The sequence below is a fragment of the Rousettus aegyptiacus genome, unplaced genomic scaffold (assembly GCF_014176215.1).
Source record: "Rousettus aegyptiacus isolate mRouAeg1 unplaced genomic scaffold, mRouAeg1.p scaffold_m13_p_8, whole genome shotgun sequence".
Taxonomy (NCBI): Eukaryota; Metazoa; Chordata; class Mammalia; order Chiroptera; family Pteropodidae; genus Rousettus; species Rousettus aegyptiacus.
The window spans coordinates 41786129-41806092 of record NW_023416311.1 but is presented as its reverse complement, the minus strand read 5'-3'; the positions used below and the strand labels follow the sequence as shown (position 1 = coordinate 41806092).

At 32.9% G+C, this 19964-nt stretch overlaps 1 protein-coding gene across 2 annotated transcripts in view; it reads left to right on the top strand.

The window, feature by feature from the left end:
* Positions 1-19964, top strand: part of KCNN2 (potassium calcium-activated channel subfamily N member 2) — a 384522-nt gene that overhangs the window by 113149 nt on the left and 251409 nt on the right. For both annotated transcript variants that reach the window (XM_016147324.2, XM_016147331.2), the window contains exon 3: positions 7798-7883. The gene's annotated coding sequence lies outside the window, so the exon portion shown is untranslated. The remainder of the gene's footprint in view (positions 1-7797; positions 7884-19964) is intronic.

Genomic DNA, 19964 nt, shown 5'->3' with positions numbered 1-19964 from the left:
GGTTTACTTCTTTTTTACTTATTCAGCACATCTTCCAATAAGTGGCCAAGAAAGGGTTTGTGTAAGGTTTTTTTTGTTTTGTTTTGTTTTTGTGTCTTATAACTTGCATACCTGAAATGTCTTTATTTTATCCTCACATGTAATTACTAGTTTGGTTAAGTAGAGCATTCTGGTTAAAATCCCTTTCTTTCAATATGTCAAAAGCATTTCTTCATTTCTTCTCAGCTACTGGCATTATTGTTGAGAAGTCTGCTATTATTACGATCTTCAATTCACTGTTTGCCATTTGTCTTACTATTACTGTTGGTCTTGCTACTCTGAAAGTTTTAGAGCCTTCTGTTTGTCACCATTGTTCTGAAATTTTACCATGCCATGTCTCACTATAAGGTATTCTTCAAATAACATTCTGGGGATTCGGCAGGCCCTTTCATTTCATTATGGAAAATCTCCTAGTATTATTTCCTTAAATTTTTTCTTTTAATAATCCATGTTATTTCTTCCTCAGACACTATTCAGATATTGGCTCTTCCAGATTAATCTTTTAATTATGATTTTCTCCCTATTTTTTTCTGCCCTATAAAATATTACCTTCTGACACTTTTTCTCCCAGGTTCTACCATCATATATTTAATTTCTAAGAACTGTTTCTTCATCTCTAACTTCTTTTTTTTATAGCATACTGATTTAGCTTAATGGGTGTTTTAAAATTACATGTGAAATGGAGACTAAACAACCCCATAATTGAGAATGAGAGGTCAACCCTGTCCAAACTACATTGTTTCAAAAGCTTTGGATTTCTCTGGTAAAACAGCTCCATAAAACTATGGTGTCCTTTCATCCGATTTTAATTTAATCAAATACTTGGGCTAGTAATGCATGTTGAATCATTCAATTAATTATTCATTCAGTAAATATTTACTAAGCACTTATCATGTGCCTGCCACTGTTTAGAACAATAAATGCAGCAATGAAAATATAGTCTCTGTCTTAAAGAACCTATGTTCCAGTGATTTTTGGGTCCTTATGTTCCCTGTGGTCAGTCATGGGTATAGCCCTGAAATCTTGACATAGACTTGATGGATTTAGGTTTTGAGAAATAGGCACCCCCCATTCTCCTAGCCTTCAAGGGATCTCCTTATTTCAAAGGTTTCCTTTCTTATTTTTATTTTTTTAAGATTATACTAAAGGCCATAAAGAATAGCCAAGACATGGTTTTCTTCAAGTTCCCAAAAGCTCTAGCCTCAGTAGACACATGGACACAATCCCAGGATACAGTGTTGTCTGCACAGCCAGGAGCTTTGTAAATGCTTTGTAGGGACCTCTAACTTGCCAGTGAAGGATGGAGGTTTCTAAAACAAAAATAGAGACCTGATTCAAGAATTCCTTGATCAGGCAAAAACATTTTAAGCCATGGAAGCAAAACTAAGTCTAGCTAATGTCATGAACATACATGAAACTTAACAGGTTATTTTTAAAAAATGCCTCTAATATTCATAAAAAGAAACTTAAGTCATCTGTCTAAAATTGGTATGAGATAATCACTTAACCTTTTTTTATACTTTCTTATTTATTCTTAATTGTGGTAATATACAAAACATAAAATATACAAAACATAAAATTTACCATCTTAACCACTTTAAGTGTCCAGTTTAGTGACATTCAGTACATTCATGTTATTGTGCAAACATCACCAACCATTGATCTCCAGAATTCTTTTCATCATGCAAAACTGAAACTCTGTACCCATCAAACACTAAGTCCCTGTTCCCCACTCCCTACAGTCCCTGGAAACCACCATTCTACTTCCTCTATGAATTTGACTACTCTAGGTACCTCATATAAATAGAATCGTACAATGTTTGTCCTTTATTGACTGACTGTTTACTTAGCATAATGTCTTCAAGGTTTATCCATGTTGTACTGTGTGTCAAAGTTTTTTTCCTTCTTAAGGCTGAATAATATTTCATCGTACGTACATAGCACATTTATTTTATCTATTCCATCTATCAATGGACACTTGAATTGTTTCTACCTGTTGGCTGTTGTGAATATACTGGAATGAATATGGGTGTACAAATATCTTTGCAAGTTCCTGCTTTTAATTATTTTAGGAATTGCTGAATGGAATTGCTGAATCATACGGTAATTTTTTTTTTTTTGAGGAAATGCCATACTGTTTACTATAGCAGCTGCATCATTTGCATTCCTATCAGCAGTGCAGAGAGGTTCTAGTTTCTCCACATTCTTGCCAATAGTTATTATTTTCTGGTTTATTTTATTATTAGTTTCAAGTATGTAGTACATTGGTTAGACATTTATATACTTTATAAAATGATCCCCCTAATTACTCTTTCTCTCTGGCTCTCCTCATAGCCATTACATTACTGCTGATTATATTCCCTCTGTCATGCCCCCCATCCCTGTGACTATCTGTCAACTACTAATTTGTACTTCTTCAGCCCTTCACCCCATTTTTCCAGTTCACCAACCTCACTCCCCTCTGGCTATCACTAGAGTGTCCTCTATATTAGTAAGTCTGTTTTTGATTAGTTCATTCTTTTTGTTCTTTAGATTCTGCATATAAGTGAAATCATATGGCATTTATCTTTCTCTGTCTGACTTATTTCATTCAGCATAATAACCTCTAGGTCTATCACATCATTGTGAATGGTAGGATTTCATTTTTTTAATGGCTTAGTAATATTCCATTTCATAGATGAAACATAACTTCTTTATCTAATCTGTTGATGAGCATTTTGGTTGCTTCTATATCTTGGCTATTGTAAATTGTGCTGCCATGAACATAGGGGTGCATAGATCTTTATGAATTGTTTTGGTTTTCTTTGGATAAATGTCCAGAAGTGCAATTTCTAGGTCAAAATGTATATCCATTTTTAATTTTTTGAGAAACCTCCAGACTGTTTTCCATAGTGTCTATAGCAATTTGCAATTCCACTAACAGTGTATGAGGGTTCCCTTTTCTCCACATCCTCACCAACACTTGTTCTTTGATTTATTGATGATAGCATTCTGACAGGTGTGAGGTGATAGCTCATTGTGGTTTTAATTTGCATTTCTTTCATGATTTGTGACCTGGAGCATCTTTTCATATGTCTATTGGACATTTGTATTTCTTCTTTGGAGAAATATCTATTCAGTTCTTCTGCCCATTTTTAAATTGGATTATTATTATTTTTTTGTAGTTGGATGAATTCCTTATATATTTCGGATATTAACCCCTTGTCAGATGTATCTTAAGCAAATATCTTCTCTTATTCAGTAGATTCTCTTTTCATTTTGTTGATCATTTCTTTTACTGTGCAAAAACTGTCTTAGTTTGATGTAGTCCCATTTGTTTATTTTTCTTTTGTTTTTCTTGTCTAAGGGGATATGTCTGAAAAGAAATTACTAGTAGCTGTATCAGAGATTACTGCCTATACTTTCTTCTAGAAGTTTTATGGTTTGGGCTTTTACATTTAAGTCTTTAATCCATTTTGTCTGTTCTTGTATGTGGTGTAAGAAGGTGGTCCAGTTTCCTTTCTTTAGCATGCATGTCTCCAATTTTCCTAACACTATTTCTTGAAGAGAATGTCTTAACCCATTGTATATTTTTACCTCCTTTGTCATATAGTAAGTGAGCATATGGATCTGAGATAGATAATATTTTTGCCCTCAATTTACATATGAGAAAGCTTGAACTATAGAAAGCTTGCACAGAAAGTTAGAGAAAGTCCTAAACAAATAGTGTCGGGGGACCCTAGACCCAGAGGTAAGCAAACTTTTTTTTGTGTGTGTAATAGGGCAGTTAATAAATGTTTTTTTTTAGCTTTGTGTGCTATATAGTATCTATTACAGTTATTCAACTCTTTTTTTTGTAGCATGAAAACAGCCATAGACACTGTAAAGAATGTATGTGATTGTGTTCCATTAAAACAGTTTACAAAAATATGATGGACTGAATTTGGACTGTGGGCCATAGTTTGTTAATCCCTTCCCCTACTTTTAATTTTTAAAAAAGTAGAAAAAATGAATAGCTAGTAAAGATGCTAAGTTCTACTCTAGCCAGAAAGATTGTTTCACTCTTGCTACTGGGGAAAGACTCAACAAATAAACAGGCATTTCAAAGCTTCCATAGAATAATCAGGTGTAAGACTTAATTAAAAGGAGGAAGAAGTTGACAGAGGAAAGGACTGCTTCTGCATCTTCTTCCTGTGCTCATCACTGTGTCCATTTGGTCATCAGTGGATCCTCGCATGGGTCAGATTGCTTTCAGAAAATGAGTAACAAAAATGAATTAATGGCACCAAGTTAGCCGTTGTAATGTGGACAAGGTAAAGCCACAATCCAAGCACCTTTCAACCCTCCAACACTTAAAAAAAAATTTCTCTGAGGGAAAATTTTAAAAGCAGCCACATGATTTTGGTAACAAGAAACAATATCATCAGTTTCAAATGCATAATGAGACACTATTGCTCATATTATTCATTTGGAACCAAGATCAGAGAAAAGGTTTACTTAGCACCTCCACATAACCAAGGGCTTAATAAAGGGGGGAAAATGTATTGGTTTGATGACAGAAAGGTTTTACTTTGCCAAGAGCCCAGATATTTCTGCATCAGTCAGTTCCTGGATCCCCTGCCTCTGCTAAGAGACAAGATGGGAAGGATGGATTATTATCTCGCCACCAACTGAAAATCACTGGTAACCTTCACATTGTTGGGAAACTAGCTCTGTAGACAATTTTAGAAGCCCGTTTCATACCAATATGTTAGAAAGTTGATATAAATTTGCCCTGGAACATTTCTGTTTGGGCTAAAATTTCTCAATAGTTTTTAGAATAAGACTAAGAAATAAACAAGTTTTAGAGCTCTACTACTTAGGATTGGAAGCATTTTTATTAACTAGCCTGCGATCCAAACTATTCTCAGGGACAATTGTAGTATTTTTTTTTTATTGAGGTGTAATTGATATATAGCATTAGTTTAAGGTGTACAATGTAATTATTCAATATTAGTTCTTTTTAATTTTAATGTACAACTCACTATTTTATTGAAAAGAACATTAGATTTGGTCTGATGAATTTACCTTGACTGGAATTCTACTCACTGGCTATGGTTTTAAAATGTTCTTGATTTGTAACTCATCAATTTAATAAATAATGTTTACAGAAATCTATAGCTAACATCATGCCTAGTGGTAAGAAACTGAGCTTCCCCACTAAGATTAGGAACAAGGCATTATACTAGAAATTCTAGTTAATGTTCTAAGAAATGAAAAGGAAATAAAAGGTATTCAGATTAGTAAGAAAGAAATAAAACTTTTTTTTTTCCACTACAGGATTGTAGAAAATTCAAAAGAATTGACCAAAACAAGTGCCTGTAACTAATAAGCGATTAGTTTATTAGTTTTCAGGATACCATGTTAATATGCAAAGTAAATCGCTTTCCTTTATACCATCAGTGAAAAATTTGAAATTAAAAACACAATACCATTTATATTAGTAGCCTCCCCCAAAATACTTAGGTGTATATCTAACAAAATATGTACAAGAAATATGAGGAAAACTATAAAACTCTAAGACATCAAAGAAAGAATAGAAAGATAGTTCATGTTAATGGATAGGAAGACTCAATATTGTCAAGAGGTCAGTTCTTTCCAGCTTGATCTATAGATTCAGCGCAATCCCAAACACAATCCCAGCAAGTTATTTTGTGGATATTGACAAACATATTTTAAAGTTTATGTGAAAAGGCAAAAGATTCAGGATAGCCAATACAATATTCAAGAACAAAATTAGAGGACTAACACTACCCTGCTTCAAGACTTAACATGAAATTGTAGTGATAAAAACAGTGTGGTATTGGTGAAAGAACAGACAAATAGCTCAGTAAAACATAATATAAAACTCAAAAGTAGCCCTGCAAAAATATAGTCAACTTATCTTTAATAAAAGAACAAAGGCAATATGATGGAAGAAGAGACAGTCTTTTCGATAAATGGTACTGGCCCCATTGGCCATTTACATGCAAAGAAAATTAATATAGACACAGTCCTTATACTTTTAACAAAACTAATTTAGAATGGATCACACACCTAAATGTAAAATGCACAACTATAAAATTCTTAGAAGATAACAAAGTAGAAAATCTAGATGACCTTGAATTTGGCTATGACTTTTTAGATATAACACCAAAGGCACAATGCATAAAGAAAGAATTTGTAAGCTAGACTTATTGAAATTAAAATTTTCTGCTCTGCAAAAGACACTGTCAAGAGAATGAAAAGATAAGACACAAAGAGAAAATATTTGCAAAAAACATATCCGATAAATGACTATTATTCAAAATATACAAAAACCTCTTAAGACCAAAGAACAAGAAAACAGCCAAAGACCGTAACAGTCATTTTGCCAAAGAAGATCTACAGTGACAAATAAGCATGTGGAAAATATGCTTCACATCATGTGTCAGGGAAAATACTGACAACACTAAAAGCTGGTGAGGATGTGAAATGGGCAACTCTCATTCATTGCTGGTATAAATACAAAATAGTACAGTCACTTTGGAAGACTGTTAACCTTGTAAACCAAACCTGTAAAATATTTTTGAGCACCTCCTAGTTTAGCAAATAATACTTTAGAAATATATATTTAAAACTTCTAATTAAAATACTGTTGTTAATTGATGCACCGACCACCTCCTTTAACACTTCCCACATTAACAATGCTGGACAAAATAAAAAGCATATTTAAAGTACCTAGATACTGCATCACCATGGCAGTGAGGAAAATGAAAGAAAAAAAGTTTTGCACAAGAAGGGGAACACAAAACTTCACAAAAAATGGTCATTAAACTCAGAAAGTGGGTAAACTATCATTTGAAGAAACAAATACTAAGATAGTCTTCTAAAATAGATTTTTTAATTAAGTTTTTGAAATTTAAAAAAAACAAGGAATAAGTATTATCATGAAAGGACAAAAAGGAATCTTGAAATACAGACAGTTGTGACTTACAGAATAGTAAAAACAAACAGAAAAATTCGAAATCCTGGAAATGTAAACTATATATTTTTTTTAATTAACAGATGGACATAACTAAAGAGATAATTAATAAATTGAAAGACCCAGAACAAAACACCGAGAGTTTAAAAAGAAAGTAAAAATAAAATTAGACCCAGATAAGGAAATAGATTGAAAAGTTCCAACATATGCCTAATATGTGTTCTAAAAATAACAAATATAACAATGGCAAAGAGGCTAGATTTGAAGAAATGAGAGAATATCTTCCGAATTGAAGGAGATTGATCCTCAGATAGTGACTGAAGTGGTTGGTGAATATGAGAAGTAGAAATTCAATCTTATATACAATATAGTGACACTACCACCCTATATGACACTTTTGTGTGAAATAGAAAAAGTGGCCTCTGATAAATGCTGTGCTTTAATTTCATGATTTAAGTGAGTGACCCTTGGCCTCATTTTGAGCTCCCAATTGCTCCTTTAGCCACATTCCTTTCATAGGGCAAGAATTATAGAAGGTACATGGTGTGGTCCTAGGTAAAAAATGATAGAACCTAATTAGAAATTGTTTTGCAGATTTCTTACAAAGTAGCAACAATTACACTGTTTCCTCCCCACCTCCCAGTGTTAATACATGCTAGAAGGCAATAGAATAAAATCTTTAAATGCTAAGGAAAAAGGAATCAGCCTGAGACTCGACTCTACTGTACAGGACTTCAAGAGTAAGTATAAAAAAAGTTTTGGACAAACAAAAGTCTAATAGAATTTACTTCTTATAGATTCTTGCTGAGAGGACTACAAAAGGATGGACTCCAGCAACAGGAAAAGTGAATTCAAAGAATGGAATGGGATATAAGCAATAGCAGTGAGTAAAAATATTGTAGTAAAATATTTGTATTTAATTCAACTGTAAAACATGATGATATTATTGAACAAATTATTCAAGTTAGGTCAGCCGAAATTACTTCGATTGGACTCTGCCTATGGTTTCAACTATTTTCAATATAGAAGCTCACTCATTTCAACTAGTAACTGCCTATTTCTCTTTCTAGCCAACCACCACTATACTAAGGTAAACAGGTGGAATTTCAACAATGTAAGAAAAAACCAAGTAACCTTTTATTTGTTGTAATCTTTGGGAAGTTTCACCTTGGGCTTTAAAAAGTGACTAACGTGTGAAAGGTGTTTGAAAACTATTTCTCAAATAAATAGATGCATTCTTAATTAAATTTTAAGAATAATTTCTGATGACAGACAGCATTTTTATGGGATTATATATCAGTGAGTAGAATCATATACTTGGTTTGTTTTTACCAGAAGAGTGATAAAAATGAAGTTGTGACTAAAAACATGTTACAGTGTCTACATTTTTAAGAACTTTTGGCAAGCTTCAAAGAATAATTTTTGGGGAAACAGTTTTATGTGGAGATTTTTAGATCCTTAATTAAATTAACCTCAGGTTAGAAAGATTACGTGGTCTTATTTGGGCAACAAAAAAATAGTTGGAAAAGAGAAACATTTTTAAAGATAAAGTTCTAAATGAAGTTTCTTTTCAGGCTATGTCACTTACTTATTTTTATATGGAACAGATTGACATAAGCTTTTCACTTTTACTTGCTCAGCCTAGAAGCAATTTCTGTGTTGAGGCTACATTGCTACCATAGTGTTTATTTAGGGCAGTCTCAAAGATGGTCTGGCAGTTCCAACCTTGTGATAAAAATGATCATTTTGGCAGAATAACAGTCATTCTCTCACACTTTTACTCCACACCCAGCTTGCCAGTCAGTAGTTGAGTACATTGAGGGTACTGGCACTAACAGTGAAGATCCTGTTGATTTTTTAACTACCTTAAAAGGCATGGCTTTTGTCCATGTTATCATGGCTGCTGAGTCTGCGTGAGACATTAATGTTAAAAGCCAGACTTTTCATGAAGCACATAGTCCTGATCTCAAAATACATATTTTCTTGGTATTTCCTGGCAAGTCAACTAGGAAAAAGTCTAGGTCCTATGTATATTGCATTGTTTATTATTATTATTATTATTGTTGTTGTTGTTGTTATTATTTTAATATATTTTATTTGAACCAATATATCAAAATCTTATCATTTCAGCATATAATTGATAAATTGTTAAGGCACTTACATGCTTTGTTTTGAATTAAGTTTTTGAAATCTGTATATTCTACACATAGCACATCTTGATTTATGCTGTAATAAAGCTGTATTTCAAGTGTTCAATGGCCACTTACTGGTCACTGGCTATTATATTGGACCATAAAAAGAAAACAGGGTTTTTTATTATTAACACTGATGATGTGGCTACCTCTTGAGAGTAAGCTGCCACAGACAGTATATATTTGGACTCGAATATTTAATCACTTGGGCAGCAGGATAAATGTCAGGGCTCATGATTCATACTGAGGGCTCTTCTGCTTTTATGCTTTCCATATTTCTGTCCACTAATAGCGAGTTAACATTCGCTAATTTTCTGCTTTGAAATTATGCAAGGGGACCCATACTCATTTTCCTTTAACTATTTTAAATGTTTCAATAAAACATACCAATAGTTTGTAATATTGTGTACATGTAATACAATTAGTGGTCATTTTGACAGTAAAACAGAAGTCACACTGGGGGCTTAAAGACAACTATGACAGGTAGAAAAGTGTATTTTTCAGAGTCCACTTAGAAGATAGAACCATGGCAATTTTAATAGAAGTTAATAAGAAGAGCTGTCATCCAAGAATTGGACATCTGAAAAAGGGAACAGTAAGGTTTCACAGAACATCCCTAGGGCTAAGTGAATAAAAGGAAAAGGTTAGGATTATTGAAATTTAGAAGCTTGGGTGAGGGACTCATAGAGCTTGGACTCAGACTTTTGAAGAGGGGCTGTTTCTGAGCTGTATTCATGCCTCAAGAATGCCACAGAGGTGTTGCATGGGACCTTTGAGAAGGGGACACCATTTAGCCGAAACTGGGTCCTGTGAGGGGCCATAGTGATGTCGGTTCTGTCAGTGTTGGGGAAAAAAATAACTGGAGTTAACTGTGCTACTGGAACAACCAGCAACTGGCATGGTGCATCTTTGTTGGGTGGTGCTGAAAGTAACAGGAAGCAAACAGGAACAAGAAATAACCTAGTAGGAAAGTACACTTGCTCTCTCCTCTTGTCTACTCTCTCTGGTGCCCCCTATTGTCAGACCCTAAAAGCGATCCAGCTGGCAAAAGATCCAGCTTTGCACAGTCCCAGCCTCAGAATCACAAAAAGTGAAGAATAGAGGGTAGGTTGAAAGCTAAAAGATGATAGTTTAATAATGAATACAGGAAAAATCAAAAAATAAAACTGACTTTGCTTGTTTGCCTTCTATATGATTATTTCATGAGGAACATGTTCAATACTTTTGGTTTCCGTATTCTGGGTAAAAGTAGCCATTTTTCGGAGAATACTTTTCTTGCTGAATTAATTTAATGGAGCGTGAAAAGAAAGTAGTTAGATAAAGATGGTTGGCTGAACAAATGTGTGTGCTTCCCCAAATCTCTTAAAATAGCTGAAAGGGTATTTTTAAAAATAACCTTAATTATGTTATGAAACAATAACAATTCATGACAGAAAGAAACCAGATAAGAAAAAAGGAAAGCAGATGAATTTGATTCATACAGAACAATGCCATAGAAAAGACACAGCGCAAAAGAAAGAAGATACACCCCACTGTAGCTGTGGGAATGATTCCCCCACAGGGCACTGTGACCGCAAAGTCAATGAACACAAGAAGCACTTGAGACTTCTGGAACATTGGGATCAGTAATACAGTAATTTCTTTCTGAGGAGGAAAACCAGTCAGTCCCCGCCGCCCATCCCCCCCCCCGCCTCGTTTTTTTTCCAGTTGTGCTGAGCAGTGGGCAGTAGCAGTTTGTTGTCATGATAAAGTGATGATTATATGCAGGCTGGGAGAACAGAGGGGTGGTCTCTTGCATGGCTAGTGACTGGCAGGAGGGGCATGGAGTTAGGGAGCAGAAGACTAGCTACAAACTCACCTACAAAACATGCCTTGCTCTTTCTCACAAGCACCTGAGGGAGCAATTCAAGAAAGCAGCAGGCATCTCAAAGGGTCAAATACAGACTTGGAATACGAAGATGGTCAGACAACCAAGAACTGTATGAAGAAATCTACCACTATGAAAGAGATTGAATAAATTCACCAAATAGATGACTTTACATTTGAAAATTTAGATATTTGAATAAACAATAATAGTTAACTGTAATTGATATTAGATGATATCTACTTTAAAAAGCCATTATTGGAAGAAAAATAAATGTCTTTGTCTTAGTAATTATAAATAATTGATAATTTTAAAATAATCTTAATTACAAACTAATTCATTACAGAAAGAAAGCAGATGAATGTAATTCATGCAGAACATCATGGATCAACAATACTTATACCAATTTAAATACTTTGGTAGAAATTTCAATATCTCATTAGTTAGTTTAATGGTAGAGTAGACGTAGCTAAAGAATGAATTAACAAGTCAAGACTTTCTTCAGTATAGAGAACAAAAAACAGCCATTAAAAATGGCTACTGTAAAAAATGGTTAGAAAATTTATATTACATGGAAGATAGGTTCAGAATGTGCAAAATAACTTTTTAAGCATTCTAAGCACACAGAACAAAGGAGGCGGAATGAGTCATATGATAGTTCTACTTTAATTTTTTCAGGAACCTCAAAAACTACAATCCCACCAACAGTGCATGAGGGTTCCCTTTTCTCTACATCCTTGTTAACACTAGTTTCTTGCCTTATTGATTTCTGACAGGAGTGAGGTGATATCTCATTCTGGTTCAATTTGTATTTAAATATGAGCATTCTTAATATTGATATATACTGTCAAGTCCTCTGGAGCAAAGTTTACTAATTTATACTCTATCAATATTATTTAAAAGTGCTTATTTCCTTACTTTCACAAAGCTTAATATAATCAAAACTTTTTCCCCCTCAATCTAATCATATTTTGCAACTTGCTCTTTATTGTAATTATAATGTGTCATGACTATTCCTTGAGGTCAATAAGAGAGTCTCATTCTTTTAAATAGCTGCATAAGGTTTCATAGTAGCTGATACTTACTAAGATTATGCCTGTTTTGTTGTTATTGTTAATAATCATTTTTGAACACTATTTTTTGTGTAAAGGAAGATTGCTAGGTCAAATTAAATGTGAATATTTAATTTTAGCAAAAGCTATTGAATTTCTTTTACTTTAACCTGTTCATTTTTTTGACTACTCAGTCCATACACTGTTTTAATTTACTCAAACTTCTTAATACTCTCTGAAATTTGTATTCATTTGTTTTCCTGGTATTTTTATTCTGATTACCTCTAGAAGGAATGCAAGCTCTTATAGGCAAGGACTTTGTCCACCTTGCTATCTGCCCAACATTTACATTAGTCAGTGAATAAATGAATGAATGAATGAATGAATGAAGTGTGAATGAGAAACATACAGTGTCTTCCTATTTCCTAGCTTTATTCCCACTTTTCACTCTGTAAGAAATATTGTTTCCTCTCAGACTATACCTACTCTTTAAAGCCCAGTTCCAATTCCTCTGAATTCATAAAACATCCCTTGATCTTCTTCCTCTCAAAAGTGACTTTCTCGGTTACTCATGCTCCTGCAGTATGCACTCTGCACTATAGTACTCCCCACACTTATCCCATTCTGATTTCCACCATAATAACATTATTAGTTGTTCACACAACTGTTTTCTCTAGATTATAAACCCCTTGAATGGAGTGTCTGTGCTTATTCATCTTTCTGTCCTCCAGAGCACCGATCTTCATACTTTGCACTTTACAGCATTTTAATCTAATTGAACAATTAGCATAAGTTTCTTAATATTTTTAGTAGCTTGTTTAGTAGAAAAATAGTAAGATTTGGAGCTAGGGGAAAAAAAAGTATGAAACCCAGTTCTGTTGCTCTTAGCTGTATGATAGCATTTTTAAATTAACCTCTGCACCTCTCTTTCCTCTTCTATAATAGGGGTTGTAATTCCTAATGTACAAGATTGCAATGAAGAGAAAACCTTAAACATGTACATGTGAGAATATATATGAAGAGTAAATATGAAGTGTAGTCTGGGAACATAGAGGGTGGGTATTTGGTGATTCATACATTCATTCAGTAAACATTTGAGTGGCTACTTGTGCCAGATACTGATGGTGATAATTATAATGATGAAATCTCAAGCCTTAGTAAAATTCCCGTTGATAATATGTAACTTGGGGAAGGTAAAAAATCAAGGAAATACATTTTAACCTAAATAAGAGGTTTGACGTTCAGATATACAATATTTTGGAACAACAGAATTTGTCTTGAGATGTCTTTTTGATTTCTTTAAAGTCAAATTATTTCATTGAAAAATTAGTAAATATAGGACCCCTTCTCAATATAAGCCTCAAAATAAAATGAAGCATATATGAATAACTTTATTAGCATATGGAGTAAAAGAGAAAATCTCGAATATGGCATTTACCAAAATAATAAAATAAAACTAAATTTGATGACTGCATTTCAGATTAAAAAAATGTTTTCAACCAAACAAATTTTTTAAAGCAGTCATCTTAAAAAGCATAACCTTTAATAATCTATCCATATTTTTAAATAAAGTCATGATGTATTTTGCTTCTGAGGGCAAAAAATCCAGGAATTATCAATAATTGGAAATAGTTCTATTTTTTATTAAATTAGAACATAGACCAAATAGCAGTATAATGCTTGAAATTTTAATTTCAGTAATTTTTTTATGTTGCTCCATTTCCAGCATGAAAATAGAGTTTTCTTGCTCATCTCCTTACTTGAAAAGTATATATTCATGACTTATCACCCTGTGCCTTATTATTTTATTATCAACAAATTATCAGTGTTATGGAATCCTACCTAATGCCCCTAATATTAAAAAAAAAAAAATGGAATAGAGTGGTTCTGAATATAACAACAAAACAACACAATTCAGAGAAATTAATTTGATTTCCTTGATTATTGAAATAATTACATTAATTAATAGAAAAAGTAAAACTTCAAAAATATATGATTACTCTAGAAACGAAAAAAAAAATTTACTGCTTCTTTTTCAGAACTTCAGAAGAAGACATTTTCTATTATATTTCCCAGTGCTCATTTTTAAAAGGATTCATGTGATAATGATGATTTCTATTTAGAATTTTGAGTCCTGAAAAATGTGAACTACTGGCTTGTTTTCTTTCATTATCTGATAAGATTCCTGCAATCACTATTAGCATTTTTTTTTTTTTTTGCTTTTGTTGTTTAGGATCTCTCAATTTACATTCAAATACCACAATTATATTACCAGGGAATAGTTACATCCTTCTTTTTCCTAAAAAATTTTTTTTATCTCCATGTTAACTACCGCCCATACCCTTGTATTTCACATGTAAGTTCCTGAAATTCCTTCAAATATTATAAATTTATAAAAAGCTTTGTCTTTAAAAATTCTATTTATTGTTATTTGATTTAGGAGATGAAGATATAGGACCAACAGTTAAATAAATAAATAAATAAATACACACACACACACACACACACACACACACACACACTTTTTTAAAGCAAAGCAAGAATAACCTTATTTTGTTTGGATTTCATTATTGAAAAAGTCTAATTACTGCTAAGAAAGATGAATGAAATTGGATCTTTGAAAATATCTGGCAATCTGGGGTTGATGGGACGGAGAAATAAATCCCTGTTTCAGAGCCACAAACTAAAGTGGAGGGTAGAAACCTGGAAAAGAACTTGAGCTTGCACTGGTTACATCCTCATAGCCGGAGTACATTTCACAAAATCTTTTCTCTTTTTGCTTGAATTGAATGCCAGGTATCTTAGATAGATATACCAAACTATTATAATAAATAGATTTAAAAGTGGAAAATGGCTTAAACACAATAGAAGTTAAAAAGTTTGACTTAAAACGAAGAGGTTACATTTCTTTTGAGATAGACTGGCAATTAGTTTTGTCCTTTAAGTGTATTTTTTTTTTCTGAAAGAGAATTATGAAGGCTAAGTTTTAGAGCTAAAGTAGGAGTCTTCATTTCTGTGAGATATTGACAGTAATGGACCCAACGAGTAGTGATGGCCTATTTTAAAGTTGCCTAGGGAAGGGAGCTGGTCTATTCTTTGACATTCAGTCTCCTTTCTTGATGATAAATGACATTGTGATCAGTTATGCTGATAATGATCATCATGGTCACATTTATTAGCCTCCGACTTCTAATATTTTTGTAACTCAAGTGTAAATTAAGTTTGCCAGTTATGGTTTAAAAATTGTGACAGCCAATTAAGAGAAAATTTGGGCTGAGTTGGTTGGCTGAATTTTGTGTAATTAGGAAAGGTGAATCCTCCAGAGCCCAATTCATCACTGGATGACTCAATCACTTCTTATCCTTTTTTCCAATTTCTACTGTTCCAAGAAATGCTGTTTTTCTGTTAAAACCTTCTACTTGGCATTTGGTTGTTATAGGTAGACAGATCTGTATGATTATTGGATTTGATGCCATTAACATCTAGTTTGGCAAAAATAAAATTGAATGAAATTTAAAGTGTTGAATTCAGTTAAAAATGCAATTTTAATTAATTAATTAATTAATTATTTACTTTTAAGACTTGTACTGATACCCCCAAAATAAACAATATTTCAAAAATGGTGGGAATCCCAGTATCTTTTTAATCCACTGAGAATCTGTGATTTGGCTACACTTTTTATATTTTTGAGTTGAAATAGAACATAGCACATAGAAATAAATTATTAAGGTGGGAGGCTTTATTGAATAGAGAATTAATGGTATAGTATGATTGGAAATAGGATTATAACATGTCATCAATCCTATTTACAAGTTATTACATTAAAATTAGTTCTAAATTAACATAATAAAAATATATAGACTATATGGTCCATCTTAAATCATGCAGTATTTTCTTCTTACAAATTATAAAAATTGCATTTAGAAAACCTACTCACTGGTAATCATCAATAATCTATTCAGATTTGCATATTGCCTTCCAATCTGGCCACAAGTACTCTAGCCTTTAACATCCTATTTACAGCAGGACTTTTATGTATTCATAAGGATGCATGAGTATATTCACGGTAGGAGTACATCACAATAAATCACCTTTAACCAAAAGTTTTCCCAAATCTTCTTTACTATCTTTAGATGATCTCATTTGTTAAAGTTTTTAATAAAGAATTCTCATTGTATTATCTTCTCTGGCTTAAAAAGTCCTGTTCTTTAACCCTGTGGTGTCATATAGTTTTATATTAAAGACAAATTTTAATAAATTGATAATGAAATCTCAGAACACTGTGTTGAGAAGGATTCTGAGTTTTCATAAGATTTCAGCAGATGATTGATTAGCAGTGCTGCTCATGGAAGTAGGAGGTGTTTTTGAAGAAGAAAATTTTTATTATTAACTTTCAGAGGTATTTTTTTCCATTCTATTTAGTATTCTTACCAGCTATAAAATAATTTAGTCTCTTGCCTTTGAAAATTGCTTTTATAGCTTATAAAAGTCTTTTTTGAAGATGATAGACAATTTTAAATCCTTGATTATGCTATATATCTGGGTCAATTGGAGTACCTTTTCATGTACCTTAATATACAAATACTATATATTCTAATCATTCACAAGTCTGGAAACATATTTCTTTCTGCTTTAGTTCATGAAAAACAGCTTTCATAGAATTTTTAAAAAATGGTCCATAATCTTCTCTCATCAATATTTGCATGTTTCTTCCTTGACTCCTATTTTATAATATAGCGAAAATGTGTGGAACCAGCTTGGTTTGGGTCCTTTGTGGGAAATGACTTTCTTTTTTTTCTGAATATAGATTTTTTTTTATTCTTATAGTTTAAAAACCACTAATAATTCCTTTTTTTCTTATAGTTTAAAAAGTTACCAATAGATAAATGTTAGTCAATCATACTCAGAACACAGTGAGACTTAAAACATGTTGAGTGTGCTTTTGCTTTTTTTCCAATTCTTCTGATTTCACATTTAAGAAAACTACATACTTGTTCGCATGTTTCGTTCTCTGCTTTTCATCCTCTACATAGTCATCACTTGCATTATTTTAATTTTGTCCCATTCTTCTGAGTTCCAAAAAGGCTCTTTTCACACACTTCACTGATGTATCTCTCCTTATGTCTGTTAGTTTGAGCGATCTATCCTTATCACATTCATTTGACTTTTTGCCTCAACTAGTTATTTATAATGGTCCCCTTTTATTTCATAGCAGCCATGTCTCTTGAACTTTATCGAAAACGTAAAACAGTTCTTAGAAATTTTTTTTCATTCCTATTCTGAATTATTTTTAGAAGTACCATTTATCTTTTGAATCTTTACCTTATTTAACAATAGTTTCATAGGCCACGTGTACTTTTTTCTCTCTCTCATCCTCAAACAATGTAAGATCAGAATTTTTAGTGCACAGAAGGCGAAGCCTAACCTTGGTTTTGCCTTTTGTCCACAAGTATGTTGCAAAATTTTCCTTCTCAGGTAAACAAATTGAGCTGAGGAGGAGATATGTAGTTTTTTCTTAAATTCTAAGGTTCTGTCAGAAATTCATATAGTATATTCTGTTCAGGTGCCATTTTTCTTTTTCCCTGAGGGCCTTATCTCTATTACATTGAACTAATGTATATCAAACAAACAAACAAACAAACATTACAGAAGAATGAGGATATTTCTTTATTCATAACTTCTTTACTCAATGAGATATTGTTCGGAGGAATGGTGATTCAGAAATGCACTATGCTGCTCACTTCACAGTTGTCAGAGATCTGCAGTCTCAGTTACATGTGCATGTCGAGGGGTGGTGATAATGGAGCAGAGAAGAGTGAGGAGGAGTGGTCAGGAACAGCAATCTACTTACTCTGAGGGGTAGTGTCTAGGGATTGGAACAGGATGGCTGCCAATCTAGAGAGCAGTGGGCCTCCCCGGAACTAAGGAGCAAAGACCATTCAAGTGTGTTGGCCTTTTCTACTCTGTTTTATGATAGTCTTTATATCATAAACGAGTTCATGAGCTAAGACCTGGAAAGGATTTTCTCAATCTGTCTAGATTTCCACTCAGTAAATTAAACATATTATATATGGTATTGAGGGAAGGGAAATGGAAAAACTACTTTAAGCTTCACAATTGACTTCTCCATAAAGATAAACATTCTTTTGAAAGCTTTGTTTTCTCATCTTCTCTCACGTAAGAGCAAAGGAGGACACTTAGGACATCATTTCAAGGTTACATCTCTTTGCCCCTACCTGCCCCAAGAAAATTGTGCTCTCTTTCATCAACACTTGATTGACCTAACTACCACTCCAAACAAGAGTTTAGAGCACGTTTATAAAATATGCAAATCAAATTTGTCCTTTATTCATTATTGCATTCATTATTTAGTTTCCTTGTAAAACATTGGAGAGTGAGAAAAGATAATTAATGCAATTAAGTTTTCATGGTTTAAAAATTGCCTAATTTTAGTAAATGTTTTACTGACACTTTAGCACAAAAATAAAGATGAAATTCAGATGAAATTCAGATGAAATGCATTACCTTTGTTATAACAGTGCCAAATAGAACAAAATAATTACTCTGAAATTCAACTTATTCTATAAATGAGTATTTATTATTTAATAGAAAGCTCCTAAACTACATGTAGAGATCACCAGTGTGGATACATTTGTCTTTATGTTTCTGGATAAACAGATTTAGGGAAAGAGATAGGAGCGAGGCTTAACTATTCATATTTAAAGGACTTATATCTGTATCATTATACTGTAGCTTGCCTGAAACATCAATGAGTATGCATCTCGACAATCTTCTTTTCCTTTTTGTCTACTTTGAGATTAAAATTCAATCAACATTTCTTGGAAAACCTGTAAGTATTAGACCCTATACTAATATTTTTATTTACTTCCTAATATTCAGAACAATTAATGGGGGAACGGGAGTGTAAAAACTGATGAGTATTGTGCTCAAAATCACTCACCTGGTCTGAGGAGGGAACTAGTCACAGCGAATGTGGCGAAAACGCACCATGCTAGTGTCAGGGATGTGAGATCAGAAGTGGGGTGCATTCTAAGGCTGTCAGTACAAACTGTTCTGGTTCTATTTTATCCTCCTTAGGTGAGAGGTGTGTGAGTGTCTATAAACGCCCATAATCGAATGGATCGTATATATTTTTCTCTTCCTTAGGACATGAAAGTCCATGTTAGTCTTAAATTAGGTATATTGCCATTTGTACTCTTAGAAACAGTTATTTACCTATCTTTCCAAAAGCCGCTATTATCTGATAAATGCTAATTTTTCCTTCAATATTTGTATCAAGAATAGCTACTAATGTATGTGGTGAGTTTATGGAGGGATGGATAAACAAGTTTTGCCTTCATTTTTTGTCCAAAAATTCATTAGTATTCTTCAATATCATTCTTTTCCTTTAGACCTATGGCCCAGAATTGAATTAATCACAATCTTAAGGTTCAAATCACATGCTCATTGTTGGTCCATATTTATCTGTCTGTCACTTGTGAACCCAGCACCTAAAGCAAAAGCTAAGACTTTGGAAATATTGACTGACATCTAATCATATGTCCTCCATCCCTTTGCCTCCCTTAACCCAGGCTAAGTATTACCTCAAATCATTTGTTTATCTTTAACCTGTCTTTCTTTCTGTATATGAAATATATACCTATTGCTTCTTCGTATATTATATATGCACATTTAGACACACATGTATGTATACATATTTATTTTATTTGTTTAACTTTATGAAGAAGGATATCATGCTATATCTAATCTGGGAGATTAATTTCTATAATATTACATTGCCAATATTTATCTGTATTTTGCATGCTACTTTAGTTTGCTCATTTTAATTTCTGTGA